This window comes from Bombina bombina, chromosome 1, assembly GCF_027579735.1.
Source record: "Bombina bombina isolate aBomBom1 chromosome 1, aBomBom1.pri, whole genome shotgun sequence".
NCBI classification, from domain to species: Eukaryota; Metazoa; Chordata; class Amphibia; order Anura; family Bombinatoridae; genus Bombina; species Bombina bombina.
Window position 1 is genome coordinate 1269178101 of NC_069499.1, and position 26092 is coordinate 1269204192.

Genomic DNA, 26092 nt, shown 5'->3' on the forward strand with positions numbered 1-26092 from the left:
AAACATTTTTAAAGGTTAGAAAAGGCAATATTCACAAACAATATCATTCTAGATGAGCACAGGCTACAGTAGAGAGGAAATGCAGCACAGATAACCAGCAAACTGGAAAACACCCACATTATCCTACCTGCTCCTGCATGTGGTAAACAGCAAGGGATACCCTCTGATCCCACTCCATAAATCCCCCGAAACAAATCTCACAAGTTTACAATTTCAGAATCCCTGACCCAACCATGGCAATTTAATATAAAGTGTTGTACTCTATGACATTTACAAAAAAATACCAGGGATAATAGAAGGAAAAAAAGGTAGAAATTTATTAATTAAATCTGATTTAAGTAAATGTAACCCCTTAATGACCATTACCTTGTACATCGCTGGTCGTTAAAGGATTGTCTGGGTATAATAGTGTGGGTCTTGCCGCGAGATGCACAAGACCACACCACCTGCAGGCTTGCTAAAATAGCGCAGTCTCGCCGCCATTGAGTCACCCTCATAGAAAAAACAGTGACGTACCATTAAGGGGTTAAATCTGTTTTGTTTTTTTAAATAAAATGCTTTTGAGGAAAAATCTATCTAAAGATAGTTTTCTATTTAAGATACATTATAGTCCAAACGCTATATATACTAAAATAAGGATAAGTTTTACATTTTGTGTTATAACTGTAAAAGTCATCTGAAAAGGTATTCTGAAAATGAAACCTTCATCTGGTTGTACATATTAAAAGGGACATGAAACCCACATTTTTCTTTCATGATTCAGATAGAGAATGCAATTTTTAAAAAAGTTTCAAATTCACTTATATTATCAAATTTCTGTTGTTCTCATGTTATTCTTTGTTAGAGACATCTAGACAGGTATTGTGCACATGTCTGCAGTACTACATGACAGGAAATAGTGCTGCAATCTAGTGTTCTTACTAATGAATAATATTGTTGTTAACTGCTTCCATATAGTGTTGCGGACATGTGCCGGCTCATGGTCTTACGTCCCTGCTTTTCAACAAAGGATAACAAGAAAACTAAATCTGATCAAGTAAATCGGAAAGCTGTTTAAAATTCTATGCTCTATCTGAATCACGAAAGAAAAATGTGGGGTTTTATGTCCCTATAAGATTATAGCAACCAGCAAAAATGAGCCTTTATGCAAAAAAACATGCTTTAAATACAGTCTTACTGACTAGTGATTTAAAGGGACACTCAATCAAAATTAAACGTTCATTATTCAGATACAGCATGCCATTTTAAACAACTTTCCAATTTACTTCCATTAACTAAATGTTCACAGTCTTTTTATATTTAAACTTTGAGTCATCAGCTCCTACTGAGCATGTGCAAGAATAAGTGTGTATGCATTTGTGAATGGCTGATGGCTGTCACATGGTACGTGTATGCATTTGTGATTGGCTGATGGCTGTCACATGGTACAGGGGGAGTGGAAATAGACATAACTTTTTAAATTGTCAGAAAAAAAACCTACTACTCATTTGAAGTTCAGACTAAGTGCAATTACATTGTCTTGTCATCTTGCATTTGTTGATTATGCAAATCTACTGTGTTGACTGGTCCTTTAAATCAAATGCACCCTGACAACACAGTTAAAAAGTACACAAAAGTGGCATTTTTAAGTGCACACCAACATCTTTTAACCCCTTAATGACCGGACCATTTTTCAGTTTTCTTACCCTTAATGACAATGGCTATTTTTACATTTCTGCAGTGTTTGTGTTTAGCTGTAATTTTCCTCTTACTCATTTACTGTACCCACACATATTATATACCGTTTTTCTCGCCATTAAATGGACTTTCTAAAGATACCATTTTTTTCATCACATCTTATAATTTAATATAAAAAATATATAAAATATGAGGAAAAAATGGAAAAAAACACACTTTTTCTAACTTTGACCTCCAAAATATGTTACACATCTACAACCACCAAAAAACACCCATGCTAAATAGTTTCTAAATTTTGTCCTGAGTTTAGAAATACCCAATGGTTACATGTTGTTTGCTTTTTTTGCAAGTTATAGGGCAATAAGTACAAGTAGAACTTTGCTATTTCTAAACCACTTTTTTTCAAAATTAGCGCTAGTTACATTGGAACACTGATATCTGTCCGGAATCCCTGAATATCCCTTGACATGTATATATTTTTTTTTAGAAGACAACCCAAAGTATTGATCTAGGCCCATTTTGGTATATTTCATGCCACCATTTCACTGCCAAATGCGAGCAAATAAAAAAAATTGTTCACTTTTTCACAAATTTTGTCACAAACTTTAGGTTTCTCACTGAAATTATTTACAAACAGTTTGTGCAATTATGGCACAAATGGTTGTAAATGCTTCACTGGGATCCCCTTTGTTCAGAAATAGCAGACATATATGGCTTTGGCGTTGCTTTTTGGTAATTAGAAGGCCGCTAAATGCAGCTGCGCACCACACGTGTATTATGCCCAGCAGTGAAGGGGTTAATTAGGGATCTTGTAGGGACCTTGAAGGGTTAATTTTAGCTTTAGTGTAGTGTAGTAGACAACCCAAAGTATTGATCTAGGCCCATTTTGGTATATTTCATGCCACCATTTCACCGCCAAATGCGAGCAAATAAAAAAAAAAGTGACATTTTTCACAATTTTAGGTTTCTCACTTAAATTATTTACAAACAGCTTGTGCAATTATGGCACAAATGGTTGTAAATGCTTCTCTGGGATCTCCTTTGTTCATAAATAGCAGACATATATGGCTTTGGCGTTGCTTTTTGGCAATTAGGAGGCCGCTAAATGCTGCTGCGCACCACACTTGTATTAAGCCCAGCAGTGAAGGGGTTAATTAGGTAGCTTGTAGAGAGCTTGCAGGGTTAATTTTAGCTTTAGTGTAGAGATCAACCTCCCACCTGACACATCCCACCCCCTGATCCCTCCCAGACAGCTCTCTTCCCTCCCCCACCCCACAATTGTCCCCGCCATCTTAAGTACTGGCAGAAAGTCTGCCAGTACTAAAATAAAAGGTGTTTTTTTTTTGTTTTTTTGTTTTTAAATTATTCAGCTGTGATGGACCCCTGCCTTAACCCCCAACCTCCCTGATCCCCCCCAAACACCTCTCTAACCCTCCCCACCTACCTAATTGCCACCATCTTGGGTACTGGCAGCTGTCTGCCAGTACCCAGTTTTCCCCCCCCAAAAAGTGTTTTGTTTTGTGACATGTTTTATTTTTTCTGTAGTGTAGCTGCCCCAACCACCCCCCCCCACCCCTCCCAGATCCAGATCGTGATCAAGTGTAGCTGCCCCAACCACCCCCCCCAGATCCAGATCCAGATCCAGATCCTTATCCAGATCCTTACCTAAATTCATTGGTGGCAGTGCCAGTGATTGCTGCGCGCGCGCGCACACACACGCGCGTGCACGCAGCCCCCGCACGCTCCCGGCATCCGGCGTGCACAATACACTTGAAGGAACCGGATGCCGGGTAGCGATGGGCCGCCCACCCTCCTCCCTGTAAGCTCCCACCCACCAACGAACGGCCGCATCGCTACCGGTGCAGAGAGGGCCACAGAGTGGCTCTCTCTGCATCGGATGCTTTCTAAGGGTATTGCAGGATGCCTCAATATCGAGGCATCACTGCAATACCCTGAGAGCTGCTGGAAGCGATTGCGATCGCTTCCAGCACTCTCTTAGACAAGTGACGTACCAGGTACGTCCATTGTCACTAACTGCAAGTTTTTGCAGGACGTACCTGGTACGTCACTTGTCATTAAGGGGTTAAATATCATTAAAAGAGTTAAAAGAGACATTTTAGATATACTGTTTAGGGAACCATAATGAAACAACTTTGCAGTATACTTTCATTATTTATTTTGTCCCATTTTCATTTCATTTAGCTCTGAAAATTGAGGATTTTCCAACACTCAGAACTGCTCCTTTCTTAAGGCTAACCCTACTACATATATATGCCTAGAAAACTTTAACAGATAACTGAAAAACAACATACTTATACCAACTATATGACTATAACAAGCCTTGTCGTCTGCAAACTAAAGCCCAGACTGGCCCCTCCATATAATGCAAATGGTGGGTGGAGTCTGATTATTGAAAAACAATTGCAGCAAAGAAACAAAATATGAATCTGTATTAAAAAATTAAGACTTGGCTAATAGATTATTCTATAGCAGCACAGCAGAAATGTATTGTAATTACTAGGTATTTACTTTTAAAGCAAATGAATGCTTTTGCAAAAAGGTTTCTTGTTTGGACCCTATATAGATTTATTTTATTTACTTTTCACACTTACAAATGTATCTCCCTATATAACTCAATATATTATTTGGGACAAAAAAAACTTGAAATTTCCAAATCAAACTTTAAAAAACAAATTCTGAAATTAGACTCTCATATCCAAATAGTATTTACTCATACAGAGTGTTTAGAAACAGGCCTATACCAGCATTTACCGTCACTTAGGGTGCACACAATATGTTCCATAATATATGTGGAAAATACCAGGAGAGCTATCAACATATGTTTTTTTTTTTTTTTTTTTTAAATATTACACCACCCAATCAAATCTAACCACTCAAATATTCCTTATAAATGTCAGGGATGACAATGTAAGTATGCTCCCAACTCCTCCTATAAGCCCTGACACCAATAACACGAAATAAAGGCAAGTGGCTGTGAGTTATTGCTTGTGTACATATACACACTATTATATAATATAACTATTGCCATACCATGTCTCTATAGATGTGTATGGAATGTCTGCAGCTGCCACCTGCAGGCCTACAGCTGAGCAAGTGACTTACTAACCCATATTTATCAATAATAAGGATATGGGCACTTCTTCATTCTGTAGCCTTGTGGTGGAAGCTTTATTGCACTAGTCACTGAACACTCCCTAAAGTTCTGCTACAGCAGAAACAAATTTTACCATTTTAAACACTGAAATCAGCAATCTGATTAATCTGCAAACAGCCTCCACAGAATGGAAATGAACATCCCCCACATTTTTTCAACTGCAGCTTAACAACTTCACTGCCAGACTAATGAAATGGTTGGACTAACCCTTGCATTGCCAAGAGGTCTGCAGCACCTGTACCCTCTAGCAATGCTAGGGAAAAGTGCTGGCATCCATGACCTGGAGGAAAAACAAAAACTCTCTCCACATCTATCTATTTTGTTAATATTAAAAGTCCACAAACTGACTGTAACTGCTCCAGACGCCCACAGTTCTCTCCTGGCTCAGCAATCAGGGCTCCCACTCATTAATAGCTAGAGTTCCGTGTGACAAGGGGAGGGAGGAGATCCCCCTACAGCCCTGCCAGATTCTCTACCCTCATATTAACCTGTCACACATCCTTTGGGAGCGGGAGGACAGCCAGTCTCCATACTGCACAGTAACTAATTTGCAGAGACGCCTTACCAAAAAAACAACTTCTACGTATTATCAGACCACTCTGAACATTTCATTAATTCAGAGCTGCTGTTCTTGAAAATAATTAAAGGGAAATTGACAACAAATACTAGATCATCATTTATATTGCCTTTTTTATTTCATTTTAATTCATACGTTTTAATTTTCTTACAACAAAGAAAAGACAATCAAGAAAAAAAACGTAGCCATCATATTGAATACAAACTCTAAAACAGTGCAGTACATCTGATAAAGTAAATGTGACAGCAGGATTCCAGAAAAGTAAAAATACAGGTTCATATATGAAGAGTCGTTGTACATAATAGAACATGAAAGTAACAGATTTTAAGGAGTAGTGACAAATCTACTCAACAAGTTAACTTAAGTCATCAGAACCCTCAACTTGAAGGTGATGGGAACATTTTTTATAATAATATACACCTCATCAGCTAACTTCTGAGTCTCAGTTCAAGTAATAAACTTGTCTGTGTGGGTCTTGCTCCTTTCAACAAGGCTACATCCCAGTGTTCCTCGTCCAAAGAATGCCAAAACTTTGTTTCAATACTTAAAGTGAAGGTTAAGTTAGAGCCTTCATATTTCATTTTTACACTTCTATGCATATTAAATATCTAGTCGCTATATTAATTTTTCGCAATCACTTTTTATTTTTATTATTTTATACTGTCTTTTTTGCTTACCGTTCCCTTCTATTCTCCTCCCATTAGTTAATTCCTGGTTTTTGATCCAGTGACGTATAGAGCGGTCCCACCCGCTCTATACGTGTCTAGTAGGCTCGTGCACGATGACTATCCAAAACTTTAAACAAGTCCATTGTCGATTTCAGCGCATGCGTCATTCGTCCGCAATATAGTGTGACGTTTCTTGCACAAATGAAGTAACAAGATCTAGTGTGGGGTAAATCATTTAATGCCATTAAAGAAGCCGATTGTATAGCCGATTGTATACGGTTGCAGATTGTCGTGGAATTGCTGTTACCTAACAGTGCTTAAATAATATTTGCAGTGCGCATGCGCGAAACGGGGCCACGCTCACTTTGCCGATGTAAACAGAGAATACTGGCGCATGCGCATATTGTCACAGTAACTGCTGACGTCAATTGACGGCCGCCTAATGGCCAAAAAGTCAATTGGCTAGCGAAAAAAGAAAAAAAACGGGGTTGATTTACCGATAGCGAAATTACAAAGAAAGAATTGATATATCTAAGGAACGATGTAGAAGTAAAAGTATTGATGAATGAAACTGCAATTTATTTTTTGAGATAAACACAAAATTTCATTAGAACTGATCAAAGTTAATTTTCACTTTAACCCCTGCTCCTAAATTCCATATAAATTAATCCAGAGTTCCCAAACTGCAAGAAATGTTTCTTTGTGTCTAAAATATCAGCTGCAAGACTAGACATATTGAAAAGGTAATTGACTTTATCTAGAATATGAAAACTAGGTTTTCAAAAATTTCACTATACAGATTGTAACAGCTGTGCAAATATTAGCTAAAAGCTTATTAGAGTGTTAAGATTTTTTATTTTAGTGAGTTGTACAATAACAGTCTCTGGGGACAATTGCATCTATCTATCTATCTATCAAAAAAACATAAAACCAGAGTAAATACTTCCTCACATAATTCCCTGACATAAGGGCACAACCTCTCTCTGTAAAGCACCCTTGGTGAAAAAAAAAAAAAAAAAAAAAAAAAAAAAGAGTAAAGTACAATCTAATCGCAGTCTTACTAAAATACTCCTGCAGATTACCACAACAGGTAAATGAGATTACCTGTTTCAGTGTATGGTTCCATGTTAAAGGTGTATATCCTCTACATAAACCTATCTCCCATTTATTCATACAACTAGAGTTCAATCTAGTTCAAGGAGAGATAAGCAAAGCGTATAGCTTCCCAATGCCCCCCCCCCCAACTATGTTTAGCCAAACATAATGTGTCAAAGTAGGTATTTCAAGAGTTATAAGTGAATCCCACGTTGTTCTGCACTAAGGGTCTAACTTTAAGGTATTGAAATCAACATACCTGGACTGACGGTTCTAAATCCAAGTACTGTTTAAAAGTAATAAAGGAGCTGTTGCCGAAAACATTTTGCCACTTCCTGTAGGGATTGAGAATATCCCACAAGTAAGGATGAAGCCATGGACTGAATACACCAAGTAAGAGAAACATTTCTTGTTCTATAAAGCCCCCTACTACTCCATTTGGTCTGTACAAACTTCAGAATCAGGATTTGCCAATACAGAGAACGGGGACGGACGTATACCAGCTCCACACAAAGTGTGTTTGCCTATGATTTTGTCCCAAAGTGAAATAGTGCTCAATTATCCCGGGAGCTTAAAAATTATGTCTGGCGCCTCAGTTTTCTTTCCATGATTGTCCCTTACCTACTGTCACTTGATCTACACTAGTTTACTTGCGGCTACGGCAAGGTCAGATGTGCAGGGGCTATTGAGCATGCGCGCAAGCTTTTTTGTGGCCGTAAGAGTGTCAGAACACAAAGCTGTCATTGAAGACTGAGAAAGCAGCACAGTGGGCAGTCTATCCCGCATTGTACCTAGCCTGGACTGGAGTTTAAAAAAAAAAAAAAAGAAACAAAACTACTTCCTATTAGGTCAGAGTTACCGTCCTTAAAAGGGCAGAATACACCCATTTTTATATAACTGCGTGTAATAGACACTACTATAAAGAATAAGATGCACAGATACTGATCTAAAAATCCAGTATAAAACCTTTTAAAAACTTACTTAGAAGCTCCCAGTTTAGCTCTGTTGAAAAGGTAGCTGGAAAGCCCACTGCAAGCGGGAAATAAGACATTTCCCCCCTCCCCCTTCTTTTGCATATGAAAAGACCCTTTACACAAACAGGAGCAAGCTGGAGTAGGTGTACGTCAGTATTCTCATAAAATGTTGGGGCTTGGTTAGGAGTCTGAAAATCAGCTCAATGTTATTTAAAAATAAGCAAAACTATACTTTTTTACAAATCAAAAACTGTATTGGCTGTATAAACGGATCATCTACAAAACATTAATGCAAAGAAAAATCTAGTGTATAATGTCCCTTTAAGTCACTGTGGTCATGTGATATTTCCCCTAATAACAGTCCTGCGATCTGCACGTGACACGAGCCATATTTAGCGCACGTGATCGCAGGTGGCAACTGTTACCAGGCTCCTCTCTCAGAGTCAGTGGCAGTGAACAGTACAGATGTGGTAAGCTTTGGAACTCTCACTGTTGTCTCTTAGCTCAGGTGGGTTCTAAAGACAGTTTTCCTGTCCGGGTAGGTAGTGCTACGGCTCACTGACTCAAGAGGAATGAGGTTTTTTACCTCCCCGTGTCCAACTGCGGTGCTTCCTGTGACTGAGCAGCCAACAGTGTGTGACTATACCCCAGCTAGCTCTCTCGTTACTACAAGCGCTGAGGCAGCATTGGGGAAAACAATCATAAGCAGCAGGTGTGCTGAGGGACCGTCCGTGACGAGATTGCTGCTGTCTAACTGCTGGGAGGGCAGGATAGGCTGGGTTGCCGCATGCAGTGAAGAAAAGTAGCGTTCAACCCTGGGTAAAGGCCACTGACGCAGCCAGAGCACAGGTTTACGGAGGAGGATCCGTGGCATGAGATTGAGTGCAGTCAGTACATTTAAAGCTAGCACATCATAAGGTGCCATTCAGATCAGGACTGAGTTCATTTGATTGTATTTTAGTAATGAAAGAAGAGGATCTGAGCTTCAAGCCCAGTTCTCAAAATGACATAGAAAATGCTTAGAAAAACATAATTTATGCTTACCTGATAAAAATTTATTTCTCTTGTGGTGTATCCAGTCCACAGATCATCCATTACTTGTGGGATATTCTCATTCCCAACAGGAAGTTGCAAGAGGACACCCACAGCAGAGCTGTCTATATAGCTCCTCCCCTAACTGCCATATCCAGTCATTCGACCGAAAACAAGCAGAGAAAGGAGAAACCATAGGGTGCAGTGGTGACTGTAGTTTAAAGTTAAAAAATACCTGCCTTAAAATGACAGGGCGGGCCGTGGACTGGATACACCAGAAGAGAAATAAATTTATCAGGTAAGCATAAATTATGTTTTCTCTTGTAAGGTGTATCCAGTCCACGGATCATCCATTACTTGTGGGATACCAATACCAAAGCTAAAGTACACGGATGAAGGGAGGGACAAGGCAGGTACTTAAACGGAAGGTACCACTGCCTATAAAACCTTTCTCCCAAAAAAAGCCTCAGAAGAAGCAAAAGTATCAAATTTGTAGAATTTTGAAAAAGTATGAAGCGAAGACCAAGTCGCCACCTTGCAAATCTGTTCAACAGAAGCCTCACTTTTAAAGGCCCATGTGGAAGCCACAGCTCTAGTAGAATGAGCTGTAATCCTTTCTGGAGGCTGCTGGCCAGCAGTCTCATAGGCTAAGCGGATTATGCTTCTTAGCCAAAAAGAAAGAGAGGTTGCCGAAGCCTTTTGACCTCTCCTCTGTCCAGAGTAGACAACAAACAAAGCAGATGTTTGACGAAAATCTTTAGTAGCTTGTAAGTAAAACTTTAAAGCACGAACCACATCCATATTGTGTAATAGAAGATCCTTCTTTGAAGAAGGATTAGGACACAAAGATGGAACAACAATCTCTTGATTGATATTCTTATTAGATACCACCTTAGGTAAAAACCCAGGTTTGGTACGCAGGACTACCTTATCCGCATGGAAGATCAGATAAGGAGAATCACATTGTAAAGCAGATAACTCGGAGACTCTACGAGCCGAGGAAATAGCTACCAAAAACAGAACTTTCCAAGATAAAAGTTTTATATCTATGGAATGAAGAGGTTCAAACGGAACTCCTTGAAGAACCTTAAGAACCAGATTTAAGCTCCATGGCGGAGCAACAGGTTTAAACACAGGCTTGATTCTAACTAAAGCCTGACAAAATGCCTGAACGTCTGGAACATCCGCCAGACGCTTGTGCAAAAGGACAGAGCAGAAATCTGTCCCTTTAAGGAACTAGCTGACAATCCTTTTTCCAATCCTTCTTGGAGAAAGGATAATATCCTGGGAATCCTGACCTTACTCCATGAGTAACCCTTGGATTCACACCAATAAAGATATTTACGCCATATCTTAGGGTAAATTTTCCACTAGATCTGCATACCAGGTCCTGCATGGCCACGCAGGCGCTATCAAGATCACCGATGCTCTCTCCTGCTTGATCTTGGCAATCAGACGAGGGAGCAGAGGAAACGGTGGAAACACATAAGCCAGGTTGAAAGACCAGGGCGCTGCTAGAGCATCTATCAGCGTCGCCTTGGGATCCCTGGACCTGGATCCGTAACAAGGAAGCTTGGCGTTCTGGCGAGACGCCATGAGATCCAGTTCTGGTTTGCCCCAACGATGAATCAATTGTGCAAACACCTCCGGATGGAGTTCCCACTCCCCCGGATGAAAAGTCTGACGACTTAGAAAATCCGCCTCCCAGTTCTCTACACCCGGGAAATGGATAGCTGATAGGTGGCAAGAGTGAATCTCTGCCCAGCGAATTATCCTTGAGACTTCTAACATCGCTAGGGAACTCCTTGTTCCCCCTTGATGGTTGATGTAAGCCACAGTCGTGATGCTGTCTGACTGAAATCTGATGAACCTCAGAGTTGCTAACTGAGGCCAAGCCTGAAGAGCATTGAATATCGCTCTCAGTTCCAGAATATTTATTGGAATGAGTGACTCCTCCTGAGTCCACGATCCTTGAGCCTTCAGGGAGTTCCAGACTGCACCCCAACCTAGAAGGCTGGCATCTGTCGGTACAATTGTCCAATCTGGCCTGCGAAAGGTCATACCTTTGGACAGATTGACCCGAGATAGCCACCAGAGAAGAGAATCCCTGGTCTCTTGATCCAGATTTAGGAGAGGGGACAAATCTGTGTAATCCCCATTCCACTGACTGAGCATGCAGAGTTGCAGCGGTCTGAGATGTAGGCGTGCAAACGGCACTTTGTCCATTGCTGCTACCATTAAGCCGATTACTTCCATGCACTGAGCCACCAAAGGACGAGGAATGGAATAAAGAACACGGCAGGAATTTAGAAGTTTTGATAACCTGGACTCAGTCAGGTAAATTTTCATTTCTACAGAATCTATCAGAGTCCCCAGGAAGAAAACTCTTGTGAGGGGGGATAGAGAACTCTTTTCCTCGTTCACCTTCCACCCATGCGACCTCAGAAATGCCAACACTATGTCCGTATGAGACTGCTATGCCCCGCGGCCTAAGGACTGCCAGAAGCGACCCCAGATCCTTCGTAAAAATTCTTGGGGCTGTAGCTAACCCAAAGGGAAGAGCTACAAACTGGTAATGCCTGTCTAGGAAGGCAAACCTGAGAAACCGATGATGATCTTTGTGTATCGGAATGTGAAGATAAGCATCCTTTAGATCCACTGTAGTCATGTATTGACCCTCCTGGATCATAGGTAGGATGGTACGAATAGTCTCCATCTTGAATGATGGAACTCTGAGGAATTTGTTTAAGATCTTTAGATCCAAAATTGGTCTGAAGGTTCCCTCTTTTTTGGGAACCACAAACAGATTTGAGTAAAATCCCTGTCCCTGTTCCTCCTTTTGAACTGGATGGATCACTCCCATAACTAGGAGGTCTTGTACACAGTGTAAGAATGCCTCTCTCTTTATCTGGTTTGCAGATAATTGTGAAAGGTGAAATCTCCCTTTTGGGGGAGAAGCCTTGAAGTCCAGAAGATATCCCTGGGATATAATTTCCAATGCCCAGGGATCCTGGACATCTCTTGCCCACGCCTGGGCGAAGAGCGAAAGTCTGCCCCCTACTAGATCCGTTACCGGATAGGGGGCCGTTCCTTCATGCTGTCTTAGAGGCAGCAGGAGGTTTTTTGGCCTGTTTACCTTTGTTGCAGGTCTGGTTTGGTCTCCAGACCGTCTTGGACTGAGCAAAAGTTCCCTCTTGTTTTGCATTAGAGGAAGTTGATGCCGCACTTGCCTTGAAGTTTCGAAAGGCACGAAAATTAGACTGTTTGGCCCTTGATTTGGACCTATCCTGAGGAAGGGCATGACCTTTTCCTCCAGTGATATCAGAAATTATCTCCTTCAAACCAGGCCCGAATAGGGTCTGCCCCTTGAAGGGAATGTTAAGCAGCTTAGACTTTGAAGTAACGTCAGCTGATCATGATTTCAGCCATAGCGCTCTGCGCGCCTGGATAGCAAAACCAGAATTCTTAGCCGTTAGTTTAGTCAAATGAACAATGGCATCAGAAACAAAAGAATTGGCTAGCTTAAGTGCTCTAAGCTTGTCAAGTATGTCATCCAATGGAGTCGCTACCTGTAAAGCCTCTTCCAGAGACTCAAACCAGAACGCCGCAGCAGCAGTGACAGGAGCAATCCATGCAAGGGGCTGTAGGATAAAACCTTGTTGAATAAACATTTTCTTAAGGTAACCCTCTAACTTTTGATCCATTGGATCTAAGAAAGCACAACTGTCCTCGACAGGGATAGTAGTACGCTTTGCTAGAGTAGAAACTGCTCCCTCCACCTTAGGAACTGTCTGCCATAAGTCCCATGTGGTGGCGTCTATTGGAAACATTTTTTTAAAAATAGGAGGGGGAGAGAACGGCACACCTGGTCTATCCCATTCCTTAGTAATAATTTCTGTAAACCTTTTAGGTATTGGAAAAACATCAGTACACACCGGCACTGCATAGTATTTATCCAGTCTACACAATTTCTCTGGCACTGCAATTGTATCACAGTCATTCAGAGCAGCTAAAACCTCCCTGAGTAACACGAGGAGGTGTTCAAGCTTAAATTTAAATGTAGAGATATCAGAATCAGGTTGCATCATCTTCCCTGAGTCAGAAACATCACCCACTGAAAGAAGCTCTCCTTCAGCTTCTGCATATTGTGAGGCAGTATCAGACAGAGCTCTTAAAGTGAAGGTCAATTTTTGCAAATTGCAATACACCACTGCAAACCTTAAAATACAAATATTACAGTCGCTAAGTTTATATTTATATAAAATTATTCGTTTTCACAAAAAATTTATATATATAATACCTCCGGTCTCGCTATTCGCTCCGCTCCTACCACACTTCCTTATCTGTTGTGACGTCGCTGTAGTTCCTACAAGCGGACTACGCTCGTGCACAACAGTATTTTCTAAATGCGCATGCGTTTCGTACACCCAGTAGCGCATGCGTTGAAGTAAAAATCATTACTTTGTATTCAATGAATATGTCCGCAATAGCTTTGAAAATATGCAGGAAAGATCGTAATCAGTCTTACCGTTTTTTTTAAATATTTTGCCTCTGCTGCGATCGAGCGTAGTCGTGGATACAATGTATCAAGAGATTGTGAGAAGGGACAACGCATGCGCATAGCGTGAACGAGCAGGAGGACGATGATGTGTATTTTTTAACGCATGCGCAGAACTTCGTAGTGACGCGAGAGAAAAGGGGCTGGACGCCACAGGGTTAGACGATATATTGGATACCAGGAATGTCACTCAATAACGGGAGTATGGCGGGCGGTTAATACGAAGACAACGGAGAAGAATTAAAAGGTGAAAATAAATAATGTTAACAATAAATATCAATAAATTGATGAATGAACATAACTATTAATTTGAGTCAGCTATTGGAAAAAGTTAAGCAATGCTCCTGACTTGAGCTTCACTTTAAAGCGTCAGTATTCTCTGTATTTCGTCTAACTCCAGAGCTATCTCGCTTTCCTCTAAATTCAAGCAGTCTGGCTAATACCGCTGACAGTGTATTATCCATGACTGCCGCCATGTCTTGTAAAGTAAACGCTATGGGCGCCCTAGATGTACTTAGCGCTATTTGAGCGTGAGTCCCTTGAGCGGGATTCAAAGGATCTGACACGTGGGGAGAGTTAGTCGGCATAACTTCCCCCTCGTCCGATTCCTCTGGTGATACATTTTTTAAAGACAGAATATGATCTTTATTGCTTAAAGTGAAATCAGTACATTTGGTACACATTCTAAGAGGGGGTTCCACCATGGCTTTTAAACATAATGAACAAGGCGTTCCCTCTATGTCAGACATGTTTGTACAGACTAGCAATGAGACCAGCAAGCTTGGAAAAGACTTTAAATCACGTAAACAAGCAAAAAATAAAAACGGTACTGTGCCTTTAAGAGAAACAAATTTTGTCAGAATTTGAAAAACAGTGAAAAAAGGCAGTAAATCAAACGAAATTTTTACAGTGTGTATAATAAGCTAACAGAGCATTGCACCCACTTGCAAATGGATGATTAACCCCTTAGTTAAAAAAACGGATCAAAAAAACCATAGACGTTTTTTTAACAGTCACACCAAACTGCCACAGCCTTGCTGTGGGCCTACCTTCCCCAACAAACGATTTTGGAAAGCCTAAGAGCCCTTTAGAGATGTCCTATACATTCAGGGGACTCTGGGGGAAGCTGGATGTCTCAGTCTGAAAAAGTCACTGCGCCAAAAAACGCTAAATTAGGCCCCTCCCACTCATAGTAACACAGTGGAAAGCCTCAGGAAACTGTTTCTAGGCAAATTTAAGCCAGCCATGTGGAAAAAACTAGGCCCCAATAAAGTTTTATCACCAAAATATATATAAAAACGTTTAAACATGCCAGCAAACGTTTTATATTGTAAATATAAAAGAGTATTACCTCAGAAAGTAAGCATGATACCAGTCCTATTAAATCACTGTATTCAGGCTTACCTTACATAAATTTGGTATCAGCAGCATTTTTCTAGCATTCACATCTTCTAGAAAATAATTTTAACTGCACATACCTCATAGCAGGATAACCTGCACGCCATTCCCCCGCTGAAGTTACATCTCTCTTCAGTCATGTGTGAGAACAGCAATGGATCTTAGTTACAACCTGCTAAGATCATAGAAATCACAGGCAGATTCTTCTATTTTTCTGCCTGGAACAAAATAGTACAACTCCGGTACCATTTAAAAATAACAAACTTTTGATTGAAGCAAGATAACAGCTACATTTCACCACTTTCCTCTTACTACCTCCATGCTTGTTGAGAGTTGCAAGAGAATGACTGGATATGGCAGTTAGGGGAGGAGCTATATAGACAGCTCTGCTGTGGGTGTCCTCTTGCAACTTCCTGTTGGGAATGAGAATATCCCACAAGTAATGGATGATCCGTGGACTGGATACACCTTACAAGAGAAAGTTATATTTTTTTAAAGATTTTTTATGCTATCAATTGTAAAAATAAATAAATAATATTTAGCTGCACTGCTATCCGTACATGCTGATCTACTTATATATCAAGTTTATGAGTTCACTAATACAGTTTAATCTCAGGCACTGCAAACAGCACTTTAAGCATGTGCACTGCTAGAGTATGTATGCATATTCACTCTGTGTCTGTTAATTTCTTTATTTGTACTGACAATTGTTATGCCTTGCATAAGAAAGCTGTTAAAACATATTTGTATAAAAACTGTTAAATAAAAACTAATTTAAGACTAGCAGGAAATTATCCGTTATTGATGTATTAACACTAATTCTCTGATAAGGACAACACCCTGTAAAGGGCAAGTCCCAAAAGCCACAACAAGAAAAAGATGCTATAAACAGCACAGGTAGGAATAACAAATATTGTCATTATAATTGAATTACCATTTTTTAGGTGTAATAATAAAATTGAGTATATTAATCATAACATAATTCCTTATTTTCATGTTGCTTTTAAATTTTATTACTGTAAGAGGATAACATTTTATACAACTAAGGCTCTGTGTTCAAAAGAATTCCCACCTATCAAAGAGAACCGGCACCTTTTTTTTCTCCAAAAGAGACCCTGAATACAAACCATAAATAAGAATACACTCAAAAAATGTATAAATGTATATATATATATGTATGTGTGTGTATGTGTGTGTATGTATATTTTCTTTCTTTTTTCTAATTGAAAATGTGTTTTGATGGTTGTATTAATAATTTTACAAGTGTGATGGATAATAGTATGGTCACATCAGTAAAGAGAGGCATGCATTGAGTTGTGAAAGTGTAATAAAAAAAAAATAAAAAAAGCAGTAGAGGTCCTTGATGCAATAAACAGGTCTAATCTTTTGCCACAAAAAAAAAAAAGATGATATTTTGTAAGGATTCTTCCTTTACTTACAGATTTAGGTGGTTAAAGGACCAGTAAACACAGCAGATTTGCATGATCAACAAATGCAAGATAACAAGACAATACAATAGAATTTACTCTGAATTTCAAATGAGTAGTAGATTCTTTTCCAACACATTTTAAAGTTATATATATTTCCACTCCCCCCGTACCATGTGATAGCAATCAGCCAATCACAAATGCATATAAGTATAGTCTGAGTTCTTGCACATGCTCAGTAGGAGCTGGTGACTCAAAAAAAGTGTAAATATAAAAGACTGTGCACATTTTTTTTAATGGAAGTAAATTGGAAAGTTGTTTAAAATTACATGATGTATCTGAATCATGAAAATGTAATAAAGCCTGAGTGTACTTTCACACACACATACATATACACACACATATACACACACACACAAAACAAAACAAAAATGCCTGGCTCCTAGATTTTTAGGTTGGCTTAGATTTTGAACATATATGTCAAGAACTGGTTTATGCTATGGGCAACAACCTCTGGGGCACCATAATAAATTCCAGAAGTACCCATAATATATCCTCTCCTCTATTATGTCACAAAGCCATTTGAGCCAGTCTAGCAGCATAAAAGTATGACATTAGGTCTAAAGTCCAATCCCACCACTCAACCTATGTCTCATCACTTTATGATCTTCCTCGCCCCCTAATAAAACTCAAAATATCCCAGTGAAGATCTTGTAGCATAGAGATCTTGTAGCATAGAGTAATTGGCAGAGCTCTAAAGAGGTACAACATTTTTTAAAAGGATTGTCATTTTGACAGCTACAATGCAACCATAAAGGGAAAGTTTAATGCAACCCTATTTAATAAATGTTTGACATGAGAAACTTGTGGTCTATAGTTTAAGCTAATTAAATCCCTAAGGTTACTGGAGATTGATACCTAAATATTTAACCTCTCTTTTAGCACAATGGAAATTTAAATTTATCTCCAGCAATTTCTGAGCGTGAGTAGGAAAAAACACTCCTATACCCTCGAATTTGTCCTCATTGAGTTTATATCCTGAGGCCTCAGAAAATATGTATCATGGAATAAAGCAACAGCAAAAAAAGGTCTGATTATCATAAGAACAACATAATCTGCAAACAATGCAATTTTGTGTCCCATCTTACTCACCCTAATGTCTTTGATGTCACTATTTAGCCTTATCCTAGCGGCCAGTGGTACTATGTGTAAGTCGAAAAGGAGTGAAGACAAGTGACCGCTTTGCTGCGTTCCATTTCTAATGTGTACATCTTTGGATCGGTAGCCAGCTATTTTTATGAACACTGAAGGGTTCCAATATATAGCTGCAACTGCTCCCAAACACTCTATACCCATCTCCTTAAGAACTAACTGCAGATATGTTCAATAGACCTGATCAAATGCCTTCTCTGCGTCCAAGGAAAGGGAGTGTTTAAACTTTAGAGGCTACACCAATCAAGTCTAGTACACAATGTAACATTATCAGGTGCCTCTCATCTAATAAAACTCACTTGGTCTGAGTGGATAAGACGTGGAATCAATAACTTTAACCTATTCACCAAAACCAAGAGAACGAAGAAAAATTGATAATAGGAGTAAATTAAAAAGCTACATGATCTATCTGAATCATAAAAGAAAAACTTTGGCCTTCATATCCCTTTAAGTATTCAATAAAACATAAAAAAAAAAAAAAAAAAAAACATATAGCACTTACCCAAAGACATTCTGCTACTAGAGGAAACCAGTAGGAAGCAAAGATCAGTGCTGAAACATAACAGCACAATAGGAGTATATTGACAAACCAACAGGCAGAGGCAAAGGTCAAGTCACTGCGACCCCATGGCAAGGCTTGCAACTAAATTCCCACCTGTATATGTCACTTCCAATACTCCAAATACATACCTCCAACGAACAAATTGTACTCTGAGGGGAAAAGAGCCTCAACTCTATCTGAGAACCCCTCTCTCTAAAGAATCGGAGGCAAAAAAAAAGACTGATGTACTGGTGAGGTGGGAGGGGTTTTTATAAGGCTCTTGGGGTAGGGAAGAGTAATTCCCAGGAGTAATGGATTGTGGACTCTAACCACCTGTATGAAAGAAATTTGTTCACTGGTATCCTCTGATACAGCTAAGACCAAACATACAGGGAGTGCAGAATTATTAAGCAAATGAGTATTTTGACCACATCATCCTCTTTATGCATGTTGTCTTACTCTAAGCTGTATAGGCTCGAAAGCCTACTACCAATTAAGCATATTAGGTGATGTGCATCTCTGTAATGAGAAGGGGTGTGGTCTAATGACATCAACACCCTATATCAGGTGTGCATAATTATTAGGCAACTTCCTTTCCTTTGGCAAAATGGGTCAAAAGAAGGACTTGACAGGCTCAGAAAAGTCAAAAATAGTGAGATATCTTGCAGAGGGATGCAGCACTCTTAAAATTGCAATGCTTCTGAGCGTGATCATCGAACAATCAAGCTTTTCATTCAAAATAGTCAACAGGGTCGCAAGAAGCGTGTGGAAAAACCAAGGCGCAAAATAACTGCCCATGAACTGAGAAAAGTCAAGCGTGCAGCTGCCAAGATGCCACTTGCCACCAGTTTGGCCATATTTCAGAGCTGCAACATTACTGGAGTGCCCAAAAGCACAAGGTGTGCAATACTCAGAGACATGGCCAAGGTAAGAAAGGCTGAAAGACGACCACCACTGAACAAGACACACAAGCTGAAACGTCAAGACTGGGCCAAGAAATATCTCAAGACTGATTTTTCTAAGGTTTTATGGACTGATGAAATGAGAGTGAGTCTTGATGGGCCAGATGGATGGGCCCGTGGCTGGATTGGTAAAGGGCAGAGAGCTCCAGTCCGAATCAGACGCCAGCAAGGTGGAGGTGGAGTACTGGTTTGGGCTGGTATCATCAAAGATGAGCTTGTGGGGCCTTTTCGGGTTGAGGATGGAGTCAAGCTCAACTCCCAGTCCTACTGCCAGTTTCTGGAAGACACCTTCTTCAAGCAGTGGTACAGGAAGAAGTCTGCATCCTTCAAGAAAAACATGATTTTCATGCAGGACAATGCTCCATCACACGCGTCCAAGTACTCCACAGCGTGGCTGGCAAGAAAGGGTATAAAAGAAGAAAATCTAATGACATGGCCTCCTTGTTCACCTGATCTGAACCCCATTGAGAACCTGTGGTCCATCATCAAATGTGAGATTTACAAGGAGGGAAAACAGTACACCTCTCTGAACAGTGTCTGGGAGGCTGTGGTTGCTGCTGCACGCAATGTTGATGGTGAACAGATCAAAACACTGACAGAATCCATGGATGGCAGGCTATTGAGTGTCCTTGCAAAGAAAGGTGGCAATATTGGTCACTGATTTGTTTTTGTTTTTGAATGTCAGAAATGTATATTTGTGAATATTGAGATGTTATATTGGTTTCACTGGTAAAAATAAATAATTGAAATGGGTATATATTTGTTTTTTGTTAAGTTGCCTAATAATTATGCACAGTAATAGTCACCTGCACACACAGATATCCCCCTAAAATAGCTATAACTATTTCGGGGTATAAAATTAACCTTGATAAATGTGAGGCACTATCTTTAGGGCTTCCACAACACACCAAAAAAATCCTAGAAATTAATTTTGAACTAAGATGGGCCACTCATTCACTTAAATATTTAGGAATTAATCTAACATCCCAGATTAACCAACTATATAAATATAATTATGAACCTATATACAAAGAGATCAGGAAAAATATAAACAAATGGAAGACACACACTTTTTCGTGGTTGGGCAGATTGGCGTCAGTCAAAATGTCAATTTTACCCAGGATACTATATTTATTCAGGACCCTTCCCATTAATGTACCGATAAATGATCTTCAAAAATTACAAAAAGAGTTAATAGCCTTCATCAGAGGAAATAAAATAGCCCGAATATCAACCGCACTTATTACAAAACACCGGGGGTTGGGAGGAGTAGGAGCCCCTAATATAATAGACTATTATAGAGCAGCGAGGTTAGCCCAGACGACATTAACAGGGGGAAGATTGGAAGGAATCATATGGCCCAGGCTTAGAGACTCAACCTATCCTGACGATATTCTTTGGAATAGACACATTACGAAGGGGCTCACAGACACACCAGGCCTACATGCCACAACTCATACTATTCAAATATGGTCTTTTTTGACCAAAAGACAAAACCTATTATCTAACCAAACATTAGTATGTCCAATCAGATACCTACTTCCTAAAGATCTACATCTTACCTTAGATAAATGGGCCAATAAAGGCCTATATAGGGTGGCAGATTGGATGGAGGGTAAGAAACCTAAGACATTCAACCAGATTCAGACCCAACTAGACTCAATGAAACTACATTGGTTCCAGTATTTGCAAGTCAACTCGACAATACAAGATTATACAAAAGACCTCCTACCTAGTGTACCCACTGCGCTGGAGGGTCTGCTTAAATCCACACAGAGACCGAAGGGGGCCATATCCAAATTATATTTGCAGATCCAAACATCTAGTAACTCACCTAAATCTAAGATGCTCCTGAGCTGGGAGAAAGATATAAACCTGAACAAAGATAAAAAATGGTGGGATGACATGTTTGATTCAGCTTGTAAAGGGCTACTAAGTGCAGACATGAGAGAAAACACAATCAAGACCATGTTTAGATGGTACCTAACTCCGGTTAAAACTGCACACATGTCATCTAGTCACAATCGGCTTTGCTACAGGGGATGTGGGGAAGTAGGCTCATATTATCATATGTGGTGGGAATGTGAGACAATACAAGAAACCTGGACTAAAATATCCAGCTTACTTAGCTCAGTCTTGGAGGAGCGCATTCAGTTGACCCCAGCTCAGGCTTTACTGCATATACCTCTTTCACAATTTAACAAACAAACACATTTATTAAAATCATCTGCACGGTCACCAGAACCTGTATTGCAAAATACTGGAAAATCACAGCTCCTCCATGGGAGGAAATATATAACAGAATATCCTTAACATACCGTATGTACGAATCGGCCTCACAAGTGATGGATACACAGGTACAATTTGAGAAGGTCTGGTTTTACTGGACAATGAACAAGGCGTCAACCACGGGGGTCTAGATGTGGCCGTGAGATGTAGAGAGAGAGGGAGACCTAGGGGTTGACAAGTAGAGGGAAGTGGAGGGGGGACTCTCGGCAATCCTTTATCCTTTTTTCTTTTTCCTTTTTGATACCCCTTTTTTTTTATGCACTGATTAATTGGAGAATTTGAATGGTTTTTAGGAGTTTAGTTTAGATCCTATTTCAGTCATCCCTAGTTAACTAATGTTATAGACTTTTCATTTTTTTTTTTATTATAATTTACTGTTATCTTATGTAAAATGGTATCTGGGAGACATCACTTCTTGGAGCCACTCGGAACCTGTAAACACACAAGGCTTGATCAGATATTTGAGACATGATGATAATGAACATTTGTATAGCTTCTATTGTTGAAGCAAATTGTATTCTAATCTATTCAGTGTACCAACTGCTCCATTGATGTGTTATTACCTGTTATACTTTGCATACCTTTAATAAAAGATTTAAACATAAAATAGCTATAACTAAAAACAAACTAAAAACTACTTCCAAAACTATTCAGCTTTGATATTAATGAGTTTTTTGGGATCATTGAGAACATGGTTGTTGTTCAATAATAAAATTAATCCTCAAAAATACAACTTGCCTAATAATTCTGCACTCCCTGTATAGACAAGAAAAAGGACAGAGGGAGAGAGAGAGAAGGGGTGGAGATGTAGATCTGAGTATCATCAACATAGAGGTTATATTTGAAGAAGATCGTTAGTAGTCTGGGTGAGGGTAGTCTCAGTTGAGTGTTGGGAATGGAAGGCAGATTATAGGGGGGTCAAGCAAGAAGTTGGAAAACAGGAAGTGGGTTAGGTGGTCGTAAACTAGTTTTTCCAAGAGTTTTGAGGATAGTGGAAGCAGCGACATGGGGCGGTAGTTTGCAGGAGAATTAGGGTCAAGTTAGGGTTTATTGTGGATGGGAGACACCTTTACATGTTTGAAAGAAGATGGGAATGAACCAATAGAAAGGGATAGGTTGAAGATGTGAGTAAGAGATGGGGTGAGGGTAAAAGTCAGAGAAGGTATTAGATGTGAAGAGAGAGTTGTGCGGTCAGGCAGTGAGGCGTGAGGAAGAGAATAAGGAACCCACTTCATTCTCAGTGCTTGGGGAAGATGCAGAGAGTGGCAGAGGGGGTGACCAAGGGTGGAGACGGAAAAATGCAGGCTTATGTTGAGATGTTGCGGATAGTATGTGTTGTTTAAAAAAGTAGTCTGCCAGATCTTAAGCACTAAAGGCAGATGAAGGGAGTGGTGCAGGTGGGTAAACGAGAGCGTTGAAAGTATAGAAGAGACATTTAGGGTTTTAGGAGCGAGTAGACATAAGAGAAGAGAAGTAGGTTTGCTTGGCTAAGTGAAGGGCAGATGGGTATGAATGAACTTATAGTGGATGAAATCAGGTTCCTCCAGGCACGCTCAGGAGTGTGCATGGTGGATAAAAAGCAATGTTTTTTTTAAAAAAAAATTTTAAAAAAAATCTGATTTTTTTTATTTAAATCGGATTTTTTTAAATAAAAATTAAAAAAAAGAATGGGACAAGCACTGTCTCCAGATCATTTTTTGGCAAATATTGTCAATATCCAGTATCAGGGTCAAAACTTAAGTGCTGGGGAAGAGGAGTTAGCTATGACATGGGTATCCATCAATCATCCATCTGTAATGCCAACTATAATAAACTTCAAAGCTAAGGGGGAACCATTCAAGAAATATATGTCTGCTGAAGATATTTTAAAGAAAGTCACACCAGTGAACTGGTGAAAGTCACTTAAGCACTTGGATTTAGAGACTGTTCAAGTAATGATTTCACTTTTAACAGCAGTAGCTTCTTCTGCAGGAGTTGAAAGAATATTCTCTTCCTTTGGACTCATTCTAAATTGAGAAATCGTTTGGGACCCGATAAAGCAGGAAAGCTTGTTTTTCTTTTCCAGATTATGAACAAAGAAGAAGCTGAAGATGACGAGTGAGCTACAGAGGACAGTATTTAAGTTTTTCATGTGTAGGCTGGGCTGACAGTCTAAGTTTCTTAAAATATATATATTTTGTTTAGCCAAATTAGTTAAAGGGACACTGAACCCAAATTTTTTTCTTTCGTGATTCAGATAGAGCATGCAATTTTAAGCAACTTTCTAATTTACTCCTATTATCAATTTTTCTTCATTCTCTTGCTATCTTTATTTGAAAAAGATGACATCTAATCTCTTTTATTAGTCAGGACTCTGGACAGCACTATTTTATTGGTGGATTAATTTATCCACAAATCAGCAAGAACAACCCAGGGTGTTCACCAAAAATGGGCAGGCATCTAAACTTACATTCTTGCATTTCAAATAAAGATACCAAGAGAATGAAGAAAATCTGATAATAGGAGTAAATTAGAAAGTTGCTTAAAATTGCATGGAGCAAAAGGAAGCGGCAGGCACTCGTTCTCAAACTTGTTAAAAAATATCAAAAATGTATTGGTATACGTTAAAAAAGGTACACAGACATGGCAGGTTAAAACATGCAGGGTAAATGTTACGCATTTCGCGCCCCCTACAGGAGCTTACTCATAGACAAGGGACTCTGTGAAAACCCTGTCTATGCAGTGTGAACCATAGGATTAACCATTTCATTTCCACACAGGCACAAATAAAAAGTGGTTAAAAACAGAAAGCATGCTACTGGACACGGATATTAACATACAAATGGCTTAAAATTCATACAATAAGAAACTTTGCAGGAGCCATTAGTAATATATAAACAGCACACACATAATGGATGCTTAATTAAGTAATATACAAGAAAACAAAAATACAAAAATGTCATGTATCTGCAAGCAAAGTGGAATATATCAATATATACGAAACAATGTAAACAATACCTATAATATAGAAAAAGGGAGGTACTAATGGCACTGCTCAAATTTTCAACTTAGGGTAGCCGATTGATCTCTGGATCTAGTAATATAATATAGATATCAGTCCAGATTTATTTTGTTACAAAAGATGGCTGAGGTGCTGTGTACTTGTTTTGTGAAACGGAAATTATCAATCCTAGGATTGATGAATTGTACACCTATATAGCACTCATTCCCTAATTGATAGTGACAAAAGTTGGACAAGAACTGTGTCTCCTGGGAGGAGAGTGTACGTGGGGATGTTATTAAAATATAACCTTTATTGGTAATTTTTAAAATAAAAGGCAACAAACACAATTGACATACATACTTTATTAAAAACACAGGCTTGGGTCTTTGTAGGTTTTATCCGTTCTTCACGGAATACATTGAGTGGTTGTGGTATGTATTGGAAATTACTTGAGTTTCAAGTCAGGTTGATCTCAGTAATTGTATAATGTTGTAATATGCTTAGAGCTTATATTTAGTGGAGCTGTTTTATTATGAAATTTGCTCCAATATTATATATGTGGTCTGTGACTGACCGTTCAATTCAAATTACAATATTTGTCGGTATTAACATAAATATCCAATATTATTACCAAAGTTTGTTATTAATGCTTATAGTATTGCATTTAATATGTGTCTTAGTGAGACAATAACAGATTTCCTTGTAGTTGTATTCTTAGTGCTATATATGGGTATCTATATCTCTGTATAATATTATTGGAAATACATGTATAACGCTGTTTTAAATAGCCTCTTAGCTATATAAAGACAAAAGGTGCTGTCTATATGGAGTATAGTAACACTGGTCAGTGAGTTAATATATTAACCCCTGAGAGGTATTTTAATCGTATATTTGTCAATACTTATGTATACAGGAGCATTGTGCTTGTACCGCTACACAGAGATTATGTTGCTAAAATTCCATTGAATTTTTAAGGTTGATAATATGTGCTATAATTGTTGTAACAGCAACAAATTTAAGTAACATTGTAACTATATTGGATCTTGGCGTTCTGGAGTCTTTAATAATATTGGTAACACGCTTCCAACATAAGTTCACAAGAGAGAGTTTTATACTGATATTCTCACCATTTGTAAGGGTTATAGCACTAATATGAGTATGTTATAGTGCTACAATAAAGTAACTGTTCTTTGTATTTTAACTACGCTCTTGGTTTATGTCAAATATTGCTTAGTCATATTGACTAGTTGAATCGTATTGTCCGCTTGGGTATTGAAAGTTGTTAGCGGTATAGGGACGAGAATTCACTAAATATTTGCGGTATTATCTGTGTATTTGAATCTTAATACTATTAACCGCTTGCTGAATCCACGCTATAGATACTGGTTAAATTTTGAATAATTCGCTGAGTATTTGCGATATTCTATCAATGTTTAATGTATCACATCAATAACTGCTTACAATATTTGCGATACTTGCGATAATATATCTATATTAGATGTACCACATTGCTAACCGCTTACT

The 26092-nt window shown here is 39.0% G+C and overlaps 1 protein-coding gene across 1 annotated transcript in view; it reads right to left on the bottom strand.

The window, feature by feature from the left end:
- Window positions 1–26092, bottom strand: part of KLHDC4 (kelch domain containing 4) — a 264047-nt gene that overhangs the window by 202986 nt on the left and 34969 nt on the right. The gene's annotated exons all lie outside the window — the stretch shown is intronic.